This window comes from Talpa occidentalis, unplaced genomic scaffold, assembly GCF_014898055.3.
Source record: "Talpa occidentalis isolate TD23 unplaced genomic scaffold, MPIMG_talOcc4v2.1, whole genome shotgun sequence".
Taxonomy (NCBI): domain Eukaryota; kingdom Metazoa; phylum Chordata; class Mammalia; order Eulipotyphla; family Talpidae; genus Talpa; species Talpa occidentalis.
This window is the reverse complement of record NW_026555331.1, coordinates 136,080,057-136,105,387: the sequence shown is the minus strand read 5'-3', so window position 1 is coordinate 136,105,387 and position 25,331 is coordinate 136,080,057. Positions and strand designations below refer to the sequence as shown.

General features: G+C 34.2%; 2 long non-coding RNA genes across 2 annotated transcripts in view; one reads left to right on the top strand and one right to left on the bottom strand.

The window, feature by feature from the left end:
- LOC129145348 (uncharacterized) overlaps positions 1 to 25,331 on the bottom strand; it is a 514,917-nt gene that overhangs the window by 116,157 nt on the left and 373,429 nt on the right. The window lies entirely within an intron of this gene.
- On the top strand, positions 15,291 to 22,903 carry LOC129145347 (uncharacterized). Its single transcript, XR_008550847.1, has 4 exons — positions 15,291 to 15,334; positions 19,994 to 20,067; positions 22,339 to 22,475; positions 22,862 to 22,903. It is a non-coding gene; the product is annotated as an uncharacterized LOC129145347 (long non-coding RNA).

Here is a 25,331-nt window from a genome sequence, read left to right as displayed (position 1 = left end):
GTATTACAGATGGGTTAAATTATTTTTCTCATTGCCATAATATTCTAACAGTAAGAATTTGTAATCCTATTTTAGTATGAAATCTGAACACTGACATCTGGATTTGTTGTCATTTCTTTTTCTTTTCTTTTTCCCCCATTATTTTACAAAGTATTTATGTTTTCTTCTGTCATTCACTTTGTACAGTAATTTTTTTCTCCCCTCAGGTGTTAGATTTTCTCAAGTCAACTCAACTTTTGAATATTTCTTTCACAGTAATTTTACCTATTGGTCAAATAATTATGATTAAACACTTCAAAAAAGTAAAATAAATTGGGTGCTTTCAAAGAACAAGTGCAGGTCCAGAAAAACACCAACCATCAAGGGATCCTGAAATGCATGGATGGTAGTATGGACAGATTAGGTTGTACATGCAACCTGTTTCAATCCTGGCTTAGGCACAAATCTGCTATTTTTTCCCTTTTTTGCAATCATGGTCAGAATCCACTGCTGGCCAGATTCTTAGCCCTGGTATTTAAAATGTGTCATTTTTGAGAATTATAGCTGCTTTGTTATAATAGCAGTAATCTTTTTTTTTTTATTTGTTTGTTTGTTTGCTTATACATGCACTGGGTACAGTCAGAAGCGAGGGAGGGTGAGAGAATTCACCAGAGCCAGAGCGGGGAGCAGAGCAGGCAGAAGGACCGAAGTACACTGCTGAGGGGAGCAGCGGGCGGCAGGAGAGGTCTGCGCGCCATGTGGGACCCTCCTCCGGTGGCCGGGGAGCAGCCAGGGATCGAACCAGCGTTGCAGAGGCTGCGGGCAGCTTCGCAACCCAGCGCTCAACTGCTGCGCCACCCGGGAGGCCCAATAGCAGTAATCTTTTGAAGCAAGTTGTCTTTAAGACATCATTGCAGAGGGTGATGAAATTGTTCAAATCTATCAGAGGTAAGAATGCAGAAGCAAAATAACCTCAGCAAGGTCAAGTTTCATAACTATAAGAAATTTCTCTTACAAAAAATTACAGAGGCACAAATTTTAAAATTTTTGTCTGTCAGATGGGAATATTGGTTCAGGTAATGGACAATTAATGCATTTATAAAATATATCTTCCTTTTCTCCTTGGCAAAATATTATGAAATTAATGCCATAGTTACTTTATGTTAGTTAGAATGTTTATTTCCTAGGCTCTTTTTATATGGGTCAAGCTAAGAAGTTTCAAACCTTAGAAACATATAGTAAATAGTTTCATTACATGGGACGAACAATAGCTGAGTATGTCTTTTAGTATAATGAAATTTATAAATGGTTTGCCAGTGGCCTAGAGGAGAGATAACATGCTACAAAATGACAATTTATTACACTTTCTGACACTTAGGGCTCCTTGATGTATTATCACTGTAAAGTACATTTTCTGACTTTATCTTGAAAATCTCTTAGATTAAATACTCTCTTTAGTAAGGTGACACATGATTATCCTCATAGTCTTTTTTTTAATACACACTTCAAATATATATTTGAAAATATATATTTTCAAAATGTCCCATTAAACATTTTTGAACTCCTTTTAGGGAATGTGATTATTAAAATACCTTGGTGGAAACTAGAAAATTAGCGATATCAGCGTACAAAAGGAATTTAGGTCGACATAAGTTTCATCTATCATTCATTTGAAAACCATCCCACTCACTGCAATATGATGACAATAATATCAAAAAGTAATATACCAGCATTTTATATGACCTAATGTTTTTAAAAATAAAGTCAGTTGCAGAAGAAATGTATTTTGTGTGTAAACTCAGAGTAAAAAGGAAATCTCAGCTCCTTACGGATTTGATCAGGGCTTTGTTTAGACATTCTGAGCTTTTATTAAATTGAATCTAAATTGCTAGAAATAGGTTGTCTTATGTTAAATTAAATCTATAGTTTTACTTTTAATTTAATTGTATTGAGTAAAAATCAGATTTAAAAGTGTTGTATCGACTAGACATTTCTCTAAGCTGCTCGTTTCTTTAGGGAGGAATGGTAAGCTCTTGATTATGTATGTTTGCCAATGAATTTATCCTTTGTTTTTCTCTATTGATAATACTATGTATTGATATTGGGTTAAGTATTATCCCAACTTCCATGCTTAAATATCTATTTGCTGGAAAAAATCAAAATTTTACTTTTGGAAAAGTATCCTACAATCTAGTTGGAAATGTTTTTTGATAGAAGTATATTTACAATAAGTATTTTGATAAAAGTATATTTAAAATATGTATTTCCAAATATGCACTGAGATACCACATGGGGCCAGAACTGATGCACACCGTGGTTACAGAGACATCTCATTTCCTCACCCCCACTTAACTACAGGCAGAACTAAGCAGCCAGGTGAAGCTCTATAGAAGGCAGGTTGGGTCTGGGGAAGAAGAAAGGAGAGAACACTCTTGCTTCTGTGGCCATATGTGTACCCTGGTACTACTGGGAAGGTGATGTAAAAGAGGACACATGTAGGGAAGACATAAAGAGACACATGGAAAGCACTACGTGGGTGAGAGATAAGTACGCATTATCTTACTATGGTATCATTATCTTAATGTGGTATCTCCTTTTTTACCAAATTTCTGGGACCAGCTTCAGAACCCCTTTCTAGTGGTTTCCTATCTGTAGGTGCCTTAGACTTGTGACCTTAGTCTCAGTGACCCTGGTTCATACCAATCATGTTTGGCTGGGCCCTTACCTTTAAGGGGTGGTTAATTTTGGGTGTTTTATTGGGAAACTATTAATATGATTAATATCCCTTCTTCTCTTTTCTCTCTCTCTGCACACCAATCCTATTCAAATTCACACTAAGACTCTGTTTTGCCTTTGTGCACATGATCCTTTTAGACATATGAATTTGGGGGTTCTTGGGTACCCCTAGGTCATGCACTAACAACATGAAAAAATTATATTTGCTAACAGTACAACCCTAGCTTTCTTTCATCTAATGCTAAGGGAGTGCAAATGATGATCAACTATATTACTCGCAGCATACAAAAAAGGAAAGTGAACTAATTAAATGGAAAAGGCACAGATATTATTCATGATATTAAGATCATAAAGAAGCTTCTCCCAAAAATCTTCACAAAGAAAATATTGCAATGCACAGTTCAACTTCAATGACTTGTCACAATAATTACAGCAGCAAGATTTACTCTAATCCTCAATGTCCTCACTTCAGTGATTAGTCAGTAAAACAAATCAATGTACGTAACATGTTGGTTTCATCATGTGTGTGCATGCATGTCTGTGTTTGTGTGGTATGCACACACACACTGTTTTTGCAGGTATGTAATGGGTATGGAGTGTGGCAAGTTAGGACTGATCAAACAATTCTGAAATACACTTGATAGCACATGTTTTGCCAATCCAGTGTTGATAAAGAGTCTAGCAGAATGGAGCTATTAAATATCCTTTAGAAAATTTCCCCCAAATAGAAGTTTCTTCAGCTAAATTTTATCAGCTATTTAATGGTACTAATTTCAAAATCATGTTCTCTGTAAAACTGATGTTCTAACAGCAGAACTTAAATTCCTTTTCTTAAGGTATTCTGAATAATATAGAGAATTAACTCTGCCACCTCACCTTTGTGGTATTGCTGCATGATTTGGTCAACCTCAGTATTCCTCTCTAATTAGTATACATTGCAAAAGCATGTTTCCAAACTAGTGAGCAATGTATCATTCTGAAAGTGCTGCTAATTCATATATTTTGTTGAGTTGGAGTTTCTCTGAATGATCAGTTAAGTTGGAGTTGTGATATGTGAATTTACTATGAAGAAAATTCATGAAAAATCAACTTAATGAATAGCAAATGAGGTCTTGATTATTTGGGCAGACCCAGAACTTGATCAAATATTTCCTCCTTTATCATGATATTTCTAATTTATGAAACTTGAGGCTTTTGCAAAGGAGGAGTCTTTTGTTTGAACTAATCATTTTTGAATGAATCATTAAGAAATTAATATGACTGAATCGCATACTTTCCTTCATTGCAGTGCAGAGCTGCAAGATTAGCCTCTGATAGGGATACAGAATCTACCAGGAGGTTAAACTTGTGGACCTCTGTGTTTCCTATTCACACTGAGAAACTATTAATCTATGACATCTTACATTTTTACTTCTTCCTATGCAATGAATAATAATGTATACCTTTATTATTATTTCTTAAATTTTTAAAATATATTTTAATTTATTTACACAAGCACTGGGGTACAGGCCAGAGGCAAAAGAGGGTAAGAGAATTCACCAGAGACAGAGCAGGGAGCAGAACAGGCAGAAGGACTGAAGTACACTGCTAAGGAGAGCAGCGGGCGCATCAGGAGAGGTCTGCCCTGCCATGTGGGAATCTCCCTGGCCAGAGGGAATCGAACCGGCGCTGCAAGAGGCTGTGGACAGTTTCATAGCATGATGCTCAACCCACTGAGCCACTGGGAAGATCCTATAGCTTTATTAAAGGCATAGAAACCAAAGCTTTTGTCTTATTCTCCAATTTGAATTGCTTTTCCTATGAAAGGAAATATGTTCTTCCCTGAACATGTAGTGCTAAGTCCAATATCTGTGCATACCTCATATTCATAACTTTTCCTTTGACAGCTCAAATCTTTCCTCCTCCTTTCTCCTTTCTCCTCTTCCTCTCTCATCAACTCCCTCATCTCCTTGCTCTTCTCTTCTTTTTTAATTTCTTAATTTTTTTTTAAAGATTTATCTATTCATGCTTATAAGAGCTGGGTATAGGCCAGAGGTGCGGGGGGTTGAGAGGATTCACCAGAGACAGAGCAGGGAGCAGAACAGGCAGATTGACTGAAATACACTGCTGAGGGGAGCAGTGGGCGCAACAGGAGAGGTCTGCTGTGCCATGTGGGTCGCTCCCTGGCTGGTCAGTGACCGAACTCGTGCTGCACAGGTGGCGTATTGCCTCATAGTGTGGTGCTTAACCCCTTGCACCACCTAAATGGGCAGTGCTTAATATTTACTGAAGTTCTACTACTTGTCGATTGTCCTGTGACTCTAGCTCTACAGCGAGCCTCTGGAATGTGATCCACATTCTTTCTGCTGTGATTCCTTAACACTATCATGATTAAGGTAGGGATGAGATGTGAAGGTCTGCCTTTACCAATGAGATACAGCTCAGGGCTAGGAAATGATTCACAATAAATTAGAGCCCATCAGGTGACCAGCTTCAGAAATGACAGTGGATGGAATCAACATTTTTTGCTATGCCTTTGTGAGCCCTGTCCTTCTCTATGCCTTGCTAATTAGAATGTGAAATTACCTAGGATGGCAACTCAGGTCAATAGAAACGTTAAGACTGAAGTTATTTATATATGTGTTTTCTGTTCTTTCTGTACTTTGTGTTGGTTCTGCCTCCTGCCACTGATAATGAGAATGTATAGGTCCCTTCCACGAGAGAGAGCTCTCTAATGAAATTAAAACTTGCCATTCATGGGATTACTGCATTTTCCCAAGAGTAGGAAAAACCAATATGTGTAGTCTTTGTCTAAGGTCAAACTGTCAGACTGACAGTCTGAGGCCAGGGGTCTTCTTATCTCTGCTTAGAAGCCAAAGATAACATCATTTTGATTATTTGTGGTGAAGACACACCTGGACAGCCTTTATATTTCCACATCACTTATTGACATGCACTAGTTGAGAGAATTCACCAGTACACTTGTGAAGACACAGCAACTGGACGAGGCGCCGCAGACGCTGCGGGCAGCTTATATTATTTCCAAATATTTTTAAAGTTGTTCTCACACACTATAGCTAGTATGACTTATTTATTCTCTAAATTCTCCTTGTATTTAATCACTATAGTACATTCTTTCTAGTTTTCTAAAGATAATTTTCTGAAACAATCTGTCATAATAGATGACACAATGTGAAAGTGAGCTGAAGAGAAGGGAGGTAGGATGCCTTGTTCCTGAATTCCTATCACATTCCTTCATTTCATCAATTTTGTTATTTTATCCTCGTGGTTCCCAAAAACTTTTCAATCTTTCTGAGGCATTTTTATTTAATGCAAATACACTCAGAAGGAGTTTTACCTTCTGTTATCATTATATCGTAGTTAACTGACAGTTTTAGAATAAAATGTGAACTAAAATTCTATTGGCTGAACAGGAGAAGCATGTCAAGAAAAAAGAAATGGGTCTAGACAGTCAAGAATAATCCCCAACAAATATATGTTTTCCTGTGAAACCATTTCTGCTTCTATATCATTTTTCTAGTGTACTTAAAAAATCTGTGCAAATTTCAAATTTCTTGAAGAATTTCTCTGACTCTCTGATATCTGCATTTGACAGGGAATAGCAAATTTTATTATATTTCTTTCTGTGTTGTAAGAAAAAAACAAGTAATTAATGAAGATATGTTATCTATAAATTCTATTTAAGGGCCTCCCCTGTTGGCGCAACGGTTAAGCACTGGGCTGTGAGGCTGCCTGCAGCCTCTGCAGCGCTGGTTCGTTCCCTGGCCACCGGTGAGGGTTCCACACACACAAAAAAAATTCTATTTAATAAGTCACTGTAAATTCTATATAAATTTTATTTAACAAGTCAATGTACACATTTATATTCTTAGATCTATAAAAGTTGATATTTGGGGAACTCCCTGTTAGTGATGCTGAAATCTAATTTACAAAAGATAATTTTCAGTATTTTTCTTAAAATTTTTAAGTAAGGAAGGAATACACATGTTTTAGTTAACTAAGGTTTCACTAAGAGAGTGTGTGTGTGTGTCTGGTGTTAGGCACATAGTGCATGTATAGAAGAACTTATTGACTGGAGACAAAAGTTCAGAAAACTTGAAATAAATGGCTATACTTCCACTAGTTGCAAAGTAAAATATAAAATGAAATATACTTTCTAAGATCTGAAGATTCTGACAAGGAAAAAATATAATCACCGTATTTTAGGTAGTAACAACATTGATGCTTGTGCCTGATAAATTCCTTTCTCCAAATGCTGAAAGAAATTGGGTTGAAAAATATTTCCAAAAATCAGCCTATTTTGCTTGTAAGAATGATTTTTCACTACTATTTCATTGTTTTATATGCTGAACATGCTCCCTAAACTTAGTCAATCCATTCTGATAAATGGTCATTCACAGACGTTGCGACTTTCTATGAAAGTTATCATCTGATTCAATTTTGTCACCTTATCCAACTTTTCAAAACTGTTTTATTTTCTGTCAGATCTTTAGTCATCTTGGATCTTGAGTAAAGTAGGATGTCAAAATATCAAATCATCCCTTCCATCCTTTTTTATTTTTATTCCCTGGCGGTTTCTGGTAAATAAAGGGATTGGTTTTAGCTTGGTTAGGTTTGCTTGCTTTGAAAATGAGAATTCTTGTGCAGATAATGCACTCATTTTTCATTGAAATAGCAGTAGTTGAAATGCTGGACATCATACTGGAAGATAAGATGATGGAGATATTGTATTATATGGAAATCAACTTATTCTGAAAACTAGAACCCTTTCACTCAAGCCATGGTGTCACTGGAACAATACAACAATTGTTACTTAATTTCTAGAACTATGTGTATAATTTTGAGGTATTCCACACAATAGAGCTATAAAAATAATGAAGTTGGGGGTCCACTTTAGATAAAAGACATTATCTGAAACAAATGATCAAGAATCTCAGACTCCTCCAGACTTATCTTTTTCCTAGCTGTATCAGGTGAGGTCAGACTTCAGGCAATGCCAAAACCAGACAATGAAATTTTTGAGTGTCACTTTGTTTCTGAACACTTAGAGCATTCAGAACTTAAATTCTGAATAAACATTTGTATATTATTTAGCATTAATAAGACTCTCCTCTAACCTAATCTAGTAAAGGTGTTATAAACATATAAATAAAATGAAAATAAATGTCTATCACTTATATTTACATATAACTTAATTCCACACAATATGAAGCATTAACTAATGACTAATTGTGATACTGTAACTTGTTAGGAACATGTATTTGGTTATTCAGATGATAAAACTATGTATTTTTCATGTCCATCTGATCTTTGTCCATAGTTCCTGGCTCACAGCTTCCCTAATATTTGGAATTACCTGAATGATAAGAGCAGTGGAACATCTTTTGTTATATATTTGATCTTTTGTTATATATCTGATGTTTGATTTCTTGAAAATGCTTTAGCTACATAAATTGAAATGTGTTTCTTCTTAATCACAATACGTTTCTTTCCATCATAACTGGGTTCCCAATCATGATAAAGGGGGAGGGATTAAGAGAGAAAAGCTAAAATTTGAATTAATTACCAAATGGCAAACAAATAATCAATCATGCCTATGTCATAAAGCCTTCAACAAATTACCAGCAACATTTGGAGAACTGCCATGTGCCATTTGGCCAGATCCCAAATTCCACGAGGACAGAAGCTCCTTTGTTACACGACTTTGGCCTACATATCTCTTGATCTGGTTGTTGATCTATATCCTTTAATGTCCTTTGCTATAAATCTATATTCTAGTGAATGTGAGCCACCCTATCAAATTAATTGAACCCAATGAGGAGGTCATGGGAACCTCTGATTGTAGACAGTTGTTCAGAAACACAGGTAACAACAATCTGAACTTGATATTACTACTAAAATCCAAGGACTGAGACGTAGGAACCTCTAATCCATGGTCCATAGATCAGGACAGGTAATATGTGCTTGCAATTAGCTTCTGAAGTTGAGAGCAGTCTCATAGGATTTATTCCCCTTAACACTGGAATCTGATACTCTCTCCAGGTGGATAAGAATTGAGTTGAACTGTAGAATACCTGACTGGTGTCCTGTGTATTGCTTAGTGGTATGGGGGGAAACCGCCATCTTTCAGAGATTAGAATTGGGTACAGAACCCAAAATTCTAATATTTATTGACTATTAGATTGCAATAAAAACTGCCATTTGAAATTTTACATTCTATTAATATGATTGATCTTCCCCACTACTTTTTTTCATCCATTATTTTCAAATAAAAGGGACTTTAATTGGTTTAATCTCTAAATTTATATAAGCAAAATACTAAAGTAGTTTGATAATTTAGTTTGATCACTTTGTCATTTATTCTGAGAAATTATCTGCTCCTTTTGCTCTAATAGAATTTAGTGCACCAAGTTTCAAAATACAGTTACTTAGAAATGTGCTCAAATATATTGCAACAACTCAAAGGATTGTCATTATTTCTGTGACATTTTCTGTAAGTGGGTCAAAAAATAATTCCAAATCAATCACCTTCCCATATTTCTGCTTCTTTTTGAAACTGGACTAGCTGTAGGATAGTACCTCAATTAAAAAAAAAAATACGAATGGGCCTCCCTGGTGGTGCAGGCCTTTGAGCGCCGCACTGTGAAGCTGTCTACAGCCTCTGCAGCCTGGGTCCTATCCCCACCTGCCGACGAGAATCCCACATGGCCTAGCAGACCTCTCCTGTCTCGCCTGCTGCTCCCCTCAGCAGTGTATTTCGTCATTCTGCCTGTTCTGTTCCCTGCTCTGTCTCTGGTGAATCTTCTCATCCTCCCGTGCATCTGGCCTGTAGCCCGGTTCTTGTATAAAAATAAATAAATCTTAAAAAAAAAATTATGACTGTACCTATATTATGTGGCTCAGTTAGACTGTGCCAAAAAGAAATAAAAGAATGTGTTCAACCAAATGAAAACAAATGTGTTTTGTTCTATTCTTGGGACTTTCACTTGTTAATTACTGTATGTAATTATTTTTCATAAAAATCAACTTAAGTATGAGAGTTGGTAATACAATACAATTCCACCTCCTCTATGGAAAGGTGAATTTGGAATACACTTTACTGTGACAATCAATACTTTTCAGCAACAAGAAGCAACATATATCTCAAGAGAAGTTAGTTGAATGCAGTTTAACTTTATTCTGACATGAAGGAATTTTAGTGCCTGAGATGTAGCATCAAGAAAGAACCCAGAGGGGACAGAAGTGACAAAATGCACTATGAGATTCATTCTTAAAGTATGTTTTATGATCAGAAAAATATTCCTTGACAGCAAAATGTACTGCCTCTGAAATTTAAGAATGAATTTTGATAACATGTTTAAAATATTAGATTATTATATGGACATTTATTATAATCATTTCCCATTTGGTGATAACCATTTGGTAAATTTGGATAATGCAGATATTGAATGTTGGGTTTTAACAAAGGAGAACTAAAAAGTTTTCTGCTACTTTTCTTATCCTTCTACTTAAAAAGGATGTTTTAAATTATTAGAACCTTTTACATTTGTTATAAATTTTACCAAGGTATATATTAATCTTATCATTGTAATTGTTGGATGGATTTTTATACTTAAATTCTCCTTTCTTCATTTATTTTACTATAATCTAAATCATATATGTACATGTTACAAGGCCTATATTTTAACAAGTGTGTAATTTCTATTAACTGAAATTTTGATTTAATTTTAATGTTTAACTTCTATCCATATCCCTTACTTTTAGTTCTCATTGGTGTCTTTGTCTAATTCCATTATTGTTGCTTCTATTTTTAATCTTCCAAGGAATACTAAAGATTAGTATTCCAACTCAATTATCACTTATTTTCCCAATTCTCCACTCTCAGTATATTTAACCTAGAACAATTAATTTTTAAAGCAAGAATTATTATTTCACTTGGGAATATAAGAAACACAGATCCATTTCTAAAACACCTTGTATTTTTCATCTGTAATCAAATCTAATTATCTTTATGTTGTGTTCACAGCATTTAACATAGAACATATTTCCATTTTATCTCAGTGAGTTCAGAAAGTGGATGAGAAACACTGTGTAAACAGCACTAAACATTCTACAGCTATATTAATCGGTAAAACACTTATTTTGTCCTTCCAAGTGAAAGATCAATTAATTGAAGCAGTAACATCATATTCTAAGTTGCATTACCTAAGCAATCCTGCAAGAATTCATTTCCATTAAGTGCTGTGTTCATCCTTCTTCAATTGTCAAATACACTGTGATGAGCTGTATATCAGATAGATACCTACATGTTCTTTTTGAAAGGTATTTGGAAAGATTTCTTTCTTTCAGAAAAGAATAAAGACACCTGTTATCTAGAACTTAGTTTTCTGTAATTCCTCTTTTTATTACCAATAGCTAAAGCGATAATATAAAAACAATCTGTTTTGATTTATACCATTATTCATTGTGAGACTGAGGTAACACCCAACTTAGCTTGTCAAAGAGTTCTGAGGGAATTCAGGGCAGCTTGGAATCCTCACTGACTATATTGTGTTTCTAATCACAGGTAAGAAAGAAAATTCTGAAAAGCATAACATTCAAATATTTTCCCTTAGCTCTAATCGATTCAATGGTTGTTTTGGTTGTGAATATGGCTGGGGTTCTTAAAGTTGTTTAGTTTTTAAAAATTTTAAATTCATCAGTGGTATGATTTTTTTAAAAAAGGAGACAAAAATAAATTCGGGATCTAGCTAGCAACTACCTTTAATAGCTGAATTGAGTCATCTTTTTCTCCTTTTAAAGGAATTTTCACTTTAACTTAGAATGTAGAGTACAAAACAAACAAAAAACCCAAAACCTTGATCATATGGTAACAACATAGACCTAGAAAAATAAAAATCAGACATTTATATTATATTAGCAAATAGTGTATGTCGATTTAATGATGTGTTCGTTAAGTGAGATCCCAATGAATTAGTAGTGATAGCAATTGCTGGTGAAGCCTATCAGTAACCTATTTTATGGAATGAAAATCCACTTGTCCTTTGGGTAGATTGTATGTTCTCTAGATACAGATAAGAAATAAAATTCTGAAAAACATAGCACATAAATATTGTATATTTGTACAATATATGTATAAATGTATAATGCAGATATTATTTAATGTATCTATGTTTATATATAATATGCATTGTATATATTTCTTTTTTTTTTTTTAAGATTTATTTATACAAACACTGGGTACAGTTAGAAGCACGGAGGGTGAGGAAATTCACCAGAGCCAGAGCAGGGAACAGAACAGGCAGACTGATGAAATACACTGCTGAGAGGAGCAGCAGGCATGACAGGAGAGGTCTGCACATGGGACACTTGCTGGCGGCTGGGGATCGAACCGGCGCTGCAGAAGCTGCAGACAGCTTCGTAGCCCAGCGCTCAACCGCTGCGCCACCAGGGATATCCACATTGTATATATTTTCTGAAAGGCAGAACCAACTGGCCCAAAATATAAAAGTGCAGTCACCTGTATGGAGAATCACCTTATGTGAAAAGTTATGTGACCACTTCACTGGGGATACCCAGCTGTACACTGATAAGAATTCAGTTACAATTTAACAAACAAGGGGAAGCCAACTGTGAACTGGTGAACGAAAAAGGAAGGCTCAGAAAGTAAAGATATAGGGAAATTTTCACAGTATACTCTGTTGCTCTGAGAAACAACGTGGTGAGCAGGTTTACTTGTTGGAAACCACACAAGACAGAGGACACTGGAGTAACTCCTTAAAGTGCTCAAAAGAATTGAAATTCTGCCAACATAGAATTCTTCCCCCAATGAAACTAATTTTAAACATGAAATTGAAAGGTAGACTTTTTTTTAATCAAACAAAAATTGAGATAATAATTTTCCAATAGATTTTCTTATAAAAATTTAAGGAAGGGGTCCTCCCTTGTGGCACAAGGGGTTAAGACACTATGAAGTGATCCATAGTCACTGTAGCATGAATTTGATCCCCGGCAGGGAGGTGACTCACATGGCATAGCAGACCTCTCCTGTCTCGCTTGCTGCTCCCCTTAGCAGTTTATTTCAGTCAATCTGTCTGTTCTGCTCCCCACACTGTCTCTGGTGAATCATCTCATCCCCCCAAACCTCTGGCCTATACCCAGTTCTTGTATGCATGATAATTTTTAAAAAATTAAGGAAGATTTTTCTTAAGCAAAAGAAGTAATATTATACTATAAAGAAACTTGAATCTATATCAACAGACACATGTAGCTGAAAAAATAACAAAAAATTAAATAAAGATAAAGTTATTTTCTTATTTATTTGCTCTAAAAATAGCTACTATAACAAAACTATCAACAATATGCAGGTGTTATGGCCTAGATACATAAAATGTAAAGCAATAATAACATAACAGATGGAAGGAAAGAACTGATACTATAGCTATTAAAAAATGACAGAACATTCAAATATATAAGACACAACTGTTTCACACAAATCTGAAATTGTATTTGAAAACTTCATTACCCATCTCTCAGTAACTGACAGAACAAGTAAGCATGGAATCAGTAATAGAGAATTTGAGTAACATTATCGTTCAATTTGACCTAATTGGAAAATTTTTCTGGATAAAGCAGAATACATATTCTTCTCAAGAGCATGTTCAACAAGATAGATCATACTGTGTGACATAAAAGAAAACTAAAAAAAAAAAAAAATGAAGAGTAGAAATTATACATCAAAATAGAATTAAACTATTAGTAATTAGTAATAAACTATAATAAACTATTAGTAATAATTAAACTATTAGTAATCTGAGAAAATCATGATATATTTGAAAAGTAAAGCATATACTTCTAAATAATAAATGGGTCAATTAGCATAATTTATAGATAAATTTAATAGCATTAAATGCTTATAAATGTCTTCAATCAATAGTCTAAACTTCACATTAAAGAACTAGAATATTAAGAACAAATATAACCAAAAAAAGATAAAGGAAGGAAATGCCCACAATAAGAAATCAATAAAACTGAAAACAGGAAAATAATATAGAAACCAACAACTCAAAAAACTGACTTCTTAAAAGTATCACTGACATTAATAATCTCCTTGACAGATGATCCAGAAAAAAGGGCATCAGGCAAAAGTAGTTAATAGCAATAGCAAAGGAGAGGACAACACTTCAGACCCCAATGCATGAAAATGAACATAAGATAATGCAATGCTATTAAATAATTCCTGTCAAAAACTTTGGCAAGTTGGATGAAATGAACCAATTCCATGAGAAAAGCTCCCAAACCTACTCAGGAATAAAAAGATAATTTTGTACTCACAGAAATTGAGCTCATAGCTTAAAACTTAAAAAGGAAATCTGGTTCTTCATATGGTTCAACAAGAGAATTGGGACAAAGATTTAAAAACCTGATGTCACCTATTCACAGTATGTTTCAGAAAATACAAGAGGAGAGAAAATTTTTCCAAACTACATGTATGAGACCATCATTAAAACTAGACAAAGATATTACAAGAAACTAGATTAATATACTTCAATAGCATGAACTAATGCATCCTAAACAAAATATTAGCATATTTGATCCAATCCTATTTATGTCCTAATTTCATACCAATAACAAAAATATCTGGAAAATTAGGTTGTCCTCAGTAGAGATTTGGCTATTCACAATTTCTTTATCCTCAATTATTTGTAGACTTCTGGGTTACTATTAATGATGAGTAATTTTCACTCTGACATATGATGTTTAGCAATTTAAGTTTCTAAGTGTAAACATTTCCATGGTTTTTTACAAGTAAAATAGAACCCCCCCATTTTCATTGCACTCTATAACTATTAGAATAAAGTAGCATTTCATTTTTTTTTTAAGATTTATTAATTTATTTATACAAGCACTGGGTACAGAGGCGTGGGAGGGTGAGATAATTCACCAGAGCCAGAGCGGAGAGTAGAACAGAGTGATGAAGTACACTGCTGAGGGGAGCAGCGGGAGGCAGGAGAGGTCTGCGCGCCATGTGGGACCCTCGCCTGGTGGCTGGGTATCGAACCGGCGCTGCAGAGGTTGTGGGCAGCTTTGCAGCCCAGCGCTCAACCGCTGAGCCACTGGGGAGTAGCATTTCTTGACTAATATAATTTCTTGTCACTAGCTAAATAAAAAAAATATCATTCAAAAGTTACCATTTATGAAATTGTGTCATATTCCAGCACTTTAATCTAGTTACAGGTATTTTATGGGGGAAAAAAGTGAAGTAAATTTTTTGTCAAATACATTTGGATGAAATAAAATGCAGCTGGATTGCTCAAATAGTTTTAATGTGTTCCAAATGGCTATATGACATAACATGCTATTTGACTAAGGTCACAATTCAATCTATTGTACTATTTTTGTTGGTAATTGAAAGAAACCAAACTCAAGGAAGATTAAATAAATATGTGTTAATTCATATAAATAGGAAGTTCTACAGACTTTAAGTACTGATGATTGAGGAAGTTAAAATGATATCATAGATAATTGTTCTTGCTTTCCATCTTTTTCTCTGCTTTTCAGTCTGATAGCTTCAAGATGGTGGCAAAGGTGGTTAAGATGCTGTGTTACAACCATTAAGGTATGAGTCATGTACCTCCCCTGTGGGTGAAAGCATCGACTCCAATTAAATCATATTAAACATGCTATGCATTAAGAAGAGTTCTCAGATGAAATGGAAGGGGTTTCTAAATGTTATAAAATAAGCTCAGAGAAGACTTTGCCATTTTTGTGAATGACATTTTAAAGGAGGAGAATTTTTTCTATCTATAGGCACAAAAAATTAGATGTAGTAGATTATGCTTCTTCATAAACTATTCACAGTTATTTGAAGTGAAAGCATTGCTTGTTGGATTGTGTTTCTTTATTAAAGCAAGCTGGTTTATGTCTTTTTTGTTTGTTTGTTTCCCTACTGAGTTATGATGGTACAACCTTGAGAGTTAAGTTTTATGATAGATGAGTGACCATGCATCATCTACAGTATTAGTCACCACTCCTGAGCAGAGCTCAGAGGGAAAATTATTTATTAAATAGGAGGGAAAAGTAGAGAACTCTGTTTCTGCCATAACTCTGGTCATTTTGAAAATTTAGATAAAGACAATTATTTTATTTAACATTTCCAATCCATTTATTTATACGGGTGAGCTGATTTAGTCTGATAATAGTTGCCTTACTAAGCTGGTTTTCTATTTCACCTGATTATTCTAATAAATTTTTTTGAAATATTACTTATATACTATAAAATCTATCTACTTTAAGTATATGATCTCATGAGCTTTGACAAACTTATATATTTGTGCTTCTATCAACACAACAACTACTTTAAGAAAAAATAATTGAACTTGCAGTTCAAGATGGCAAATGACTATAAAAAATTATCTGGCATATCTTCTGAATTGCCTCTCAAATTAAAATAGTAGTAAAGGGTATTTTTTTTTTGTTAAGGAAAATAAGAAGGGATGATCACATGAAGATGAGAGGAGCCTGTGGAGAGATGAAGTAGGCTGATGCTACCTGATAGTTTTAGCCAAAAGTGTTGTCCCTTAGACTAGAACAACTTTCCATATTCCATTGCTCAAATTTAAAATCCTGAATTCCTTTTGACACTATAATCTATAGAGAATCAAACTAAGGGGTCAGACAGTGCCAAACCAATACATACCCTAAAAGTCCAGCTGTGGAATTGAGGTTGACAGAATGGGGATAGAGGTCCTAATGGAACACCATAATGGAGGACAATGGTGTTTTGGTGGTGGATGTGATATGGTAAAATACATCTGAAAAGGTGTGATCCTATAACACTGAATCACATACTGTGTTGTAAACCATTGCTATCTCAATTAAAAAAAAAACCTAAAATACTTTGTTCTACATTTAAAATATATTCATAATATAAATTTGAGAGTGTGTCCAATTTCTCACCACTAAGTACAGAGTAACATGTTGTTTTTTGGAGACATTCTTTATCAAGTTGAGAAAGTCCCCACTATTTCTTAGTTTGATAAGAATTTTATATTTCCCTGCATCAATTGTTCTTGTTCAGTTTTCAAATATTCTGAGATTTTCTGGGTATATTTTTGTTATTGGTTTCCAGTTTAGTTCCAGTGTCACCTGATAACATATTTTGTATGACTACCATTATTTGAAATTTGTTAAGGTTTCCTGTACAGCCTATAAGATGGTCTATATTAGAGAATACTTCTAGTGAGTTTAAGAAGAATGTTTGCTCCAGTTGTCAATGGACTATTATATTGGTGACAAGAAGTTTAAGTTGATTGACAGTGCTATTCAAGTCATTTACATGCTTATGAACGGTCTGCCTAGTCAGTCTATGAATTATTGACAGAAAGGTCTTTAAGTCTTCACCATAATGCAGATTCATCTATTTCCTCTTGTTGTTCTATCAATTTTGCCTTACAAATTTTAACAAACTTTTGTTAGGCACATTTATATTTAAGACTAAGATTTTTTGCAAATTGGTCAATTTATCATTGTGCTATGCTCTTTTAACTCCTTATAAGATATGTCCTTGCCTACAAATCTATTTTTTATGAAATTAGCATAGCTACTTTTTTCTGTCTTTCAAGTTCTTCTCTTTGGTTTTGTTTTTCTGTGGATTATTAAAAATCTAGATATTATTTTAATTATTTATTTTTGGTTTTAATCTTGCTTGATGTTGTCTTAACGTTAGGTGTGTGCTTTGTTGTCTCTTTTTAAGTTTGGAATTGTTTCAGCTATTTTCACTTCAACTATTTCTTAAGTTTTGTTTTCCTTCTTTTGTTATTCCAATTATGCTACCTTTTTGATGCTGACCCACAGTTTTTGTATGTATTTTCCATTCCTTTTTTTGCTTTGCATTTCAATTTGGGAAGTTTCTATTGATATATTCCTTCAAGTAAAGGATTATTTCTTTGGTCAAGATAATTCATAAATCCATCAGAGGCATTCTTCCTTTCTGTTACAGTGTGCTTGATTTCTAACATTTCCTTTTGATTTTTTCCTGGAATTTCCATCTCTTGCTTTACATTTTTTACTTGTCCTTACCAAGCGCATATACTTCTTTCCCCATTAGAGTCCTTAGCGTATTATTCATGATTATTTTATTTTTTTGTCTGATAATTCTAACACCTCTGTCAAAACTGACTCTGATCCTAATGCCTGCTTTCTCTTTTCAGACTGTGTTCTACCTTGTCCTTGGGCATTCCTCATAAAATTTGTTGTTGAAAGTTAGACAGGTTTTATTGAACAATAGAAATTAAAATAAGTAGACCATTGGTGTGATAATTTAAGAGTGGCTAAAACTTGGGCTGTGCTTAATATTTGCCCTACCTGTCGGTTCCCCAGTGTCCTTGATTTTGTCTTTCTTCTTGAGTTTAATTTTCCATACATACTGCTCATGAAGGTCTGTGTCTTGAAAGTTCGTTTAGCTGTAGCTGTAATCCATAGCTATTATACAAGGTCCTTATTGATTTGTGGTCATTTTTTCTGTTTGATTATGATTACGTAAAGCCATAAGTATGGGGAGAAATATTCTATAATTGTATTATATTCATATTTTTAGCGGCCCTTTGTCTCAGAACTGTGATTTTCACTAATGTTTCCCTCATCCCTACTCCCTTCCCTAACTGCAACATTCTCAATCTATTTCCTTGAAGCAATATTTGCTGATGCTGATGCTTTTATTAACTAATTCTCAGATTCTTAAGTCCTGGTGTCATTTCTTAAATATTTTTATTATTATTGAGGCCACACTGGTTTATAATACCATATAATGTTCAGAGGTATAAGTTTATCCCTTCTCTGAGGTATGTTACCACACCGTACCCACCACCAAGGCCCCCATTGTCTTCCACCATAATCTATTGTCCCTCCCTGCTTTGCTGTACACTGTCCTCTTCTCCATTGGCAGCCTTGATTATTTCTGTCTTTACAAAATTACTGCTGCTATAGAACAGATAACATTACAAATTGATAGTGAATCTAGTCAGTGGATATTAAAATAAATGAGTCTTATATTTATCTCTCTGACAGTAGATGAATGCAACACTTGATTCTGAAGTATTCTGACCAATTAGCATTAGGATCTGCAAGAGAACAACACGGTTCTATTGATTGCATAATCATTGTAATACAAAAGAGGAAATAATAGGCATATAAATCATTTTGCAGTAATTAAAACTGCCTTCATAATTGAATTGTTACAGGATTTACTCTAAGCAATGGTGGAGGGGGAAGAAAACAATGGAAAAATAATAAAAATGATAATTCCAGGAAAGTTGATCACATCGTGAGAAGACCATAAACTGTTTTCGGTTTATACAAATATATAGAGCAATTTTCATAGCTATTAAGATATTATTGCATATAGCAAGTCTACAATTAGGTTTGTCTTACTAAATAATTTTTAAAAGATTTATTTATGCATACAAGAGCTGGGGTACAGGCCAGAGATGCTGGGGGGTGAGAGGATTCACCAGAGACAGAGTGGGGAACAGAACAGGCAGATTGACCAAAGTACACTGCTGAAGAGAGCAGTGGGCGAGACAGGAGAGGTCTGCTGTGCCATGTGTGTTGCTCCCTGGCCGGCTGGGGATTGAACTAGTGCTGCAGAGGCTGCGGATTGCTTCATAGGTTGTGTCTTAACCCCTTGCACCACCAGGTAGGTCCTTACTAAATAAAATTAACCATTATCATGATTACCTCCAAATTAAAGATTCTTCCTTTATTTACATACTACGTAGCAGTTATAAACAGAAATTTATTAGATGCAAGTATATTAGAAGTGAGGATCTAGATAAAAGTCTAGTCTTGAATGATGTAATAATTGCAAAACATAACTTAAAATTCCCTTTCATTGTCTTTGCAGTTCCTGAGCTATGTTTTATTTCTTTTCTTAATTCGATTATTTAGATAGTTGCAGAATATACTTTCAATTTATTTTTGAAGTTCAGGAAATAAATAACTGAGAACATACAACTAGTTTGAGATTGTTTCTTTTTCCCTTATGATGACCAGGAAAACTTCTGACTTGTATCAAAGGCTAATCTTACTTTCCTAATGTATTATGTTACTAGTGAAGGAAGAAAAATTATGGTTTTCTCCTCTAATTATCTGTCTTCATGATCTATATTATATTGCAATGACACTATCTCAAATCAGTTTTTATTCAGAACCCAATCACAGATTATATGCGTAGAATTACTTTCATAGTTGCTTTATTAACTCATTTCTCTGATGCTAGGTTGCAAGATTTAACATGTATTCTCTGTTGGCTCAAGTTAATGTTTGAGTGTCCGGTGCCTACCACAGGACAAGGTAGGTAAGGGATACTCAAAAATAATAAATTACTTATTAATAATTAAAATGAAATTCAATGTTGGAATAAACTTAGTGATGATAAAACTGTTTAGGTTAGATTTGATAAGTCACAGCACTTGAACTCACTGAACGTATTGCACTGCTATCAAAGAAAATATTCGACATTCAAATCATCCATAGTATGGTTGAAATATTTTTCATTACCATCTTATTTCTCTCCCAGCCCTAAGTAAAGTGTGGATTATGATTTATATCTAAATTAACTTATTATTATTTTATGATTTTAATTTATGTGTGCAAAGAATTTAAATCTATATACACCATTCACAATGTCCTTGGGCTTCAGACTTGGTGCACCATTCCATGCCAGCACCTATTAAGTGGTACTCTGGCAAATGTTTATGTGGACCAATGAAAAAAAAATTCTCCAAACATTGAGAACAATTGAAAACAATATTAAAAGTGAAGGTCTTTTCCATAAAATATAAATTTATGAAATAGTGAAAAAAGAACTAATTGATTAGGTTCTTGTATATAAACATAGTAGGGTTCATGCTTACATAATAAAATATCAATATTTGGGATTGTCAATAGTATCCTGGCACCTTAAAAAATGAGATGTATTATTACAAAGCTTGATGTTGGATCACTGGATATTTGTGTCATTATTAATATTTATAATTAATATACACTATGTTTTCTTTTGTAGTCATTAATTTTAAAATTAAAACAAAATTTTTAAATAGTTAACTATATATTGCAATTCTGTGGGTTCTTGGTTAAAACTTATTTATTTATTTATTTAAAAGATTTATTTATACAAGCACTGGGTACAGTCAGAAGCGCAGGAGGATGAGAGAATTCACCAGAGCCAGAGCGGGGAGCAGAGCAGGCAGAAGGACCGAAGTACACTGCTGAGGGGAGCAGCGGGCAGCAGAAGAGGTCTGCGCACCATGTGGGACACTCCCCTGGTGGCCCGGGAGCAGCCGGGGATCGAACCGGCGCTGCAGAGGCTGCGGGGCAGGCTGCAGAGGCTGCGGGCAGCTTCGCAACCCAGCGCTCAACAGCTGCGCCACCTGGGAGGCCCTCTTGGGTAAAACTTTTACGCCTACTAGAATACATGTAGAAATATGTGTATTTTTATGAACTTCTAGCATTTCTACTTCTTTGGAGTAAGGAAAGGGTATTTGATTTTGAAAATTGTTTCAGTTGTTTTTTCTGAAATATTGGATCAAATATGATAATAGAAAGTGAAAATAAAATCACTAATAAGCATGTAGCCCTAGGAGGAAATGTTCATTTTAATCAATACAAGTGAAAACCAACTGATATTAAAAGACAACAAAGTAAATTCACAGGAAAAGATAGTCTCCAGAAACAACAGAACATGAAAGATTAATTTATAGCTTCTTGTAAAAGTAGTCAAAGAAAATTGATTTTAAAAAGGTGTGTTTATAACTGAGGAAACTATAAAGAAGGTATGACAATTGTTCTAGGAAATAAGGCAAATTGAAATTCAGCGTGCTGTAAAATTCTATAAAGTTTTTTTACATGGAATTTTTATATTAGAATATTAAAAATACTAATCTGATTATTTGATTTCTTTGTTGCAAAAGGCCAGCACTTTCCCTTGCCTCAGTGTGGTGGTGAAGACAGGCTCACCAAAGTAGAATATCATCATTTTTATCTAAGGACTTGCAGTTGTTATTTTGATCTTATGTATCATCTGTGATATATATATATATATATATAAAATTTCTTATATATATATATATAAAATTTCTTAAGATTCAAAATTCTCTATAAATCAATTCACAATTAAGTCTAATTATGAATATACTTATTTTATATAATATACAGATAAATCATTGATGGTTGTTGTAGATACTTCATCTTACTAAAAAGGCCTTATATAGATACATTGATACAAGTAAAACATATCATTGTGTATTTTTTTAAGGAAATCATTTTATTCTAATTAAGTCACAGACAATGACATAACAAAAGCTGGTTTAAGGGCACGCAAACATTTTCCCAGCTCAACTGAAATCATCTCAGTCAACTTCCATGCAGTAAGGGCAGCCTCTTGCACTGAGATTCTAAAGCAAGGAAGCTATTAATGATAGTAAAGAGGTTTAACTGTGGCTTTACACTTTATACTTTCACTATCAATTATATTTTTATGCTAAATTAACTTGGTCATAGAGATGATTTTCCATTTCTTCAGTTTGAACTTCTTAATCTTTTTGCAAATCTTTACTATTTCAGCTACACACTGAAACCCTCACAAAGCTGAAGTTCACATGGTTGGCACACTCCAAGAAAAAATGGTCTCCTCACCTTGGTATGAGCCAAACTGCTGCTTCTGCTCATTCCACAGTGGTTTTCCTGAGGTTCTTGGTGAGGTCAGTTCTTGAAGCTCAGCACTATTTCTGCACTGAAGCCCCCCAGCAATGGCTCAAAATTCTAACCTTAGCTCAGTCCTTCATAATCCATTTCTCATTTCATTGCCAGCAGTTGAAAAGCATAATTCTTTTCTCCCTACCAATGTTGTCTTTTCTTTGAGAACCTCAATTTCTTCAATGTTCATGAAATATACCTTGAAATGTTGTGTTCATTCTTTTATTTTAAACACATTTATCAAAGACACCCTAGAAGCTAGACTAGTTGTCTGGAATGGACTATGGAATTAATTAAATGTCAAGGATGTCTATGGGTTCATAAAATTTACCTTCTGTACTACATAATTTGGGAAGGTTTCTTGAGGGTTTAGAGCCTTTTTTTTTCCCAGGATTATTTAGAGGCATGCATCCTGAAAACAGAGAAACATTATTTCTAGGTGACATGTCATAGAAGTTAAGTGTAAGTATTAAAATATCTCAATTTGTATCTGGAAGTATTAGAAGAAAATTGCTGCAGGGCAATTTCTGGCTACACTTGATTTAATACATGTTAGGATAAATAGTCCGAAAACTGAAAAAAAAAAAGTATTCTTTATGATGTTTATCCTAGTGTTTACTCATTAATTTAATAATACTTAAAAAAATAACAACCATGTGCCTGATATGAAGGGGATGAGAATTACAGCAATGAACATGACGTAAAAAGAAAACAGTATCCCTGCCTTTCTTTAAGAGCTTCTCTCTCTCTCTCTCTCTCTCTCTCTCTCTCTCTCTCTCTCTCTCTCTTTCTCTCTCTCTCTCTGTGTGTATGTGTATAAAATTAGGGCTTTTCATAAATATTTAAAATTATCATCTCTGTTGAAACTATTTGGTGTAATGCTTTTCGCCATTCCAAAATGTTCACTATTTCATCTTACAGAGCAGAGTCAGCTTCCCCCCACTTATTTGAAATGCTTACTTTTGCATATATTGTTTATATATACACTCAAGTTTCTTTCTAGACACACTCTGTCTTTTCTTTTAGTGTCTATTCTTATCATAAAATGCCAGTGTAGATCTTCTCCAAGAACAGCCATTATTATTATCTGGCACCAAATCTGTAATGGAATTCAACAGGTTATCTTTATTCCTCTAAAATAAAATATCTTCCAGAAGACAAGTGAACAATGAATGAATTTTACTGAGAATGTGTTTTAGAGGAAGGGTAATATTGGAAAGTAGTAGTGAGTGATTCTCTTTAAACATTGTTTCTCTTTCCAAATTGCTTTCTTCTGTCTCCTTTGCATTCACAGTTAACTTTAGGCATCAGTCTTCAACATCCCAAAACATTTTATTCTTGGTCCTTCATTTGGCATATCAATTATTTTGTTCTGCCCTGGCTCTTCCAAAGCCAACAATTAATATTCTATAAGAATGTGGGAGTTCTTTATATGGAGAATGAAACTGTTCTTTAGAAACAGATGTTTCAATTATTAAAATCTATTATATTAGAAAGAGCAGAGTGGGGGGCATCATGGTTGAGTTGTGGCAGAGTATTTGGGCTACATATAATGAAAATATATTTTTGTTGTTCTTAAATGCAATTGAAAAACAAAATATCTTTTCCCCTTTCAAAACTTAGTGTTTATAATGTGCTGGACACATTAAGTGTCAGGTATATTATTTCTGTTTCCAGTGAAGACAGTGATTTCAAAGAGACTGTACAAATTCTTCAAAGCACATTGCTAGTAAATATAAGGAATTATCACTGAACTGGTATCTGACCCAAAGTATTTGAACATTATGCTCTATATGCATCTTATCTACAAAATCAAGTTTAATTCATTAACCCACTAATGTAAAGTTTTTTCCTACATATGTAACTACTGGTCTTGCAGAAAATATTAGTATTTAGTGGATGTATTGATAATTTAACAAGATTGGAAATATATATTTATGTGTGTATGATAATTAAACATATATATAGTAATTAGATTTTAATTTGTTCCATTCATGGATGTTTACCAATCGTATTTAGTTTTATGTTTCGACCTGGCAATTGGATACTATCCAGTGATTTAATCAAACACTAAGGTAGGTGTTATGTTGTTATGTATCCTAAGGATGTTGATGTGAATAATATGTGATTGTGTGTTAACTCTGGATAAAAAATATTATCCTTGATAATGTGATGGCCCTGATTCTTCACCTGAAGGTGTCAGGAGCAAAAACTGAAGTTTTCAAGAGAAAAAGAAATTCTACCACAAAACTATAATATAACATCAACTTCTATCTCAGTTTTTAGCCTGCTAGCCTGCCTTGCAAATTTTATTTTTGCCATTTGCCATTTTTACAAGTCGATTATGCAAAGTAAATCTATATCTGATTAACATCCACGTCGATATCTATATTACATAATTTGAATAGTTATAGAAATGATTATACATACATACATACATATGTTGTATTGAGAGAGCTCATTTATCTTGGGTAATATTGATAGCTAGACAGAAAGATACATATTAATATCCTGTTGATTATTTTTCTGGAGACCTTTTTCTGATATAATATCTAACCATGTATCTGAGTTTTTTAAAAAGATTTATTTATACATAGAAGAAATGGGGTAGAGGCCAGAGATGCGGGGGGTGAGAAGGTTTACCAGAGACAGAGTGGGGAGAAGAACAGGCGGATCTAATGAAATATCCACTGAGGGGGGATCAGTAGGCAAGACAGGAGAGGTCTGCTGTGCCATGTGGATTGCTCCCTGGCCTGCAGGGGGATCAAACTCATGTTGCAGTAACTGGTGATAGCTTGACAGCACTGTGTCTTTAAGCCCTGTGCCACCAGGGAGGGAGGCCCTAACCACGTATCTTAATA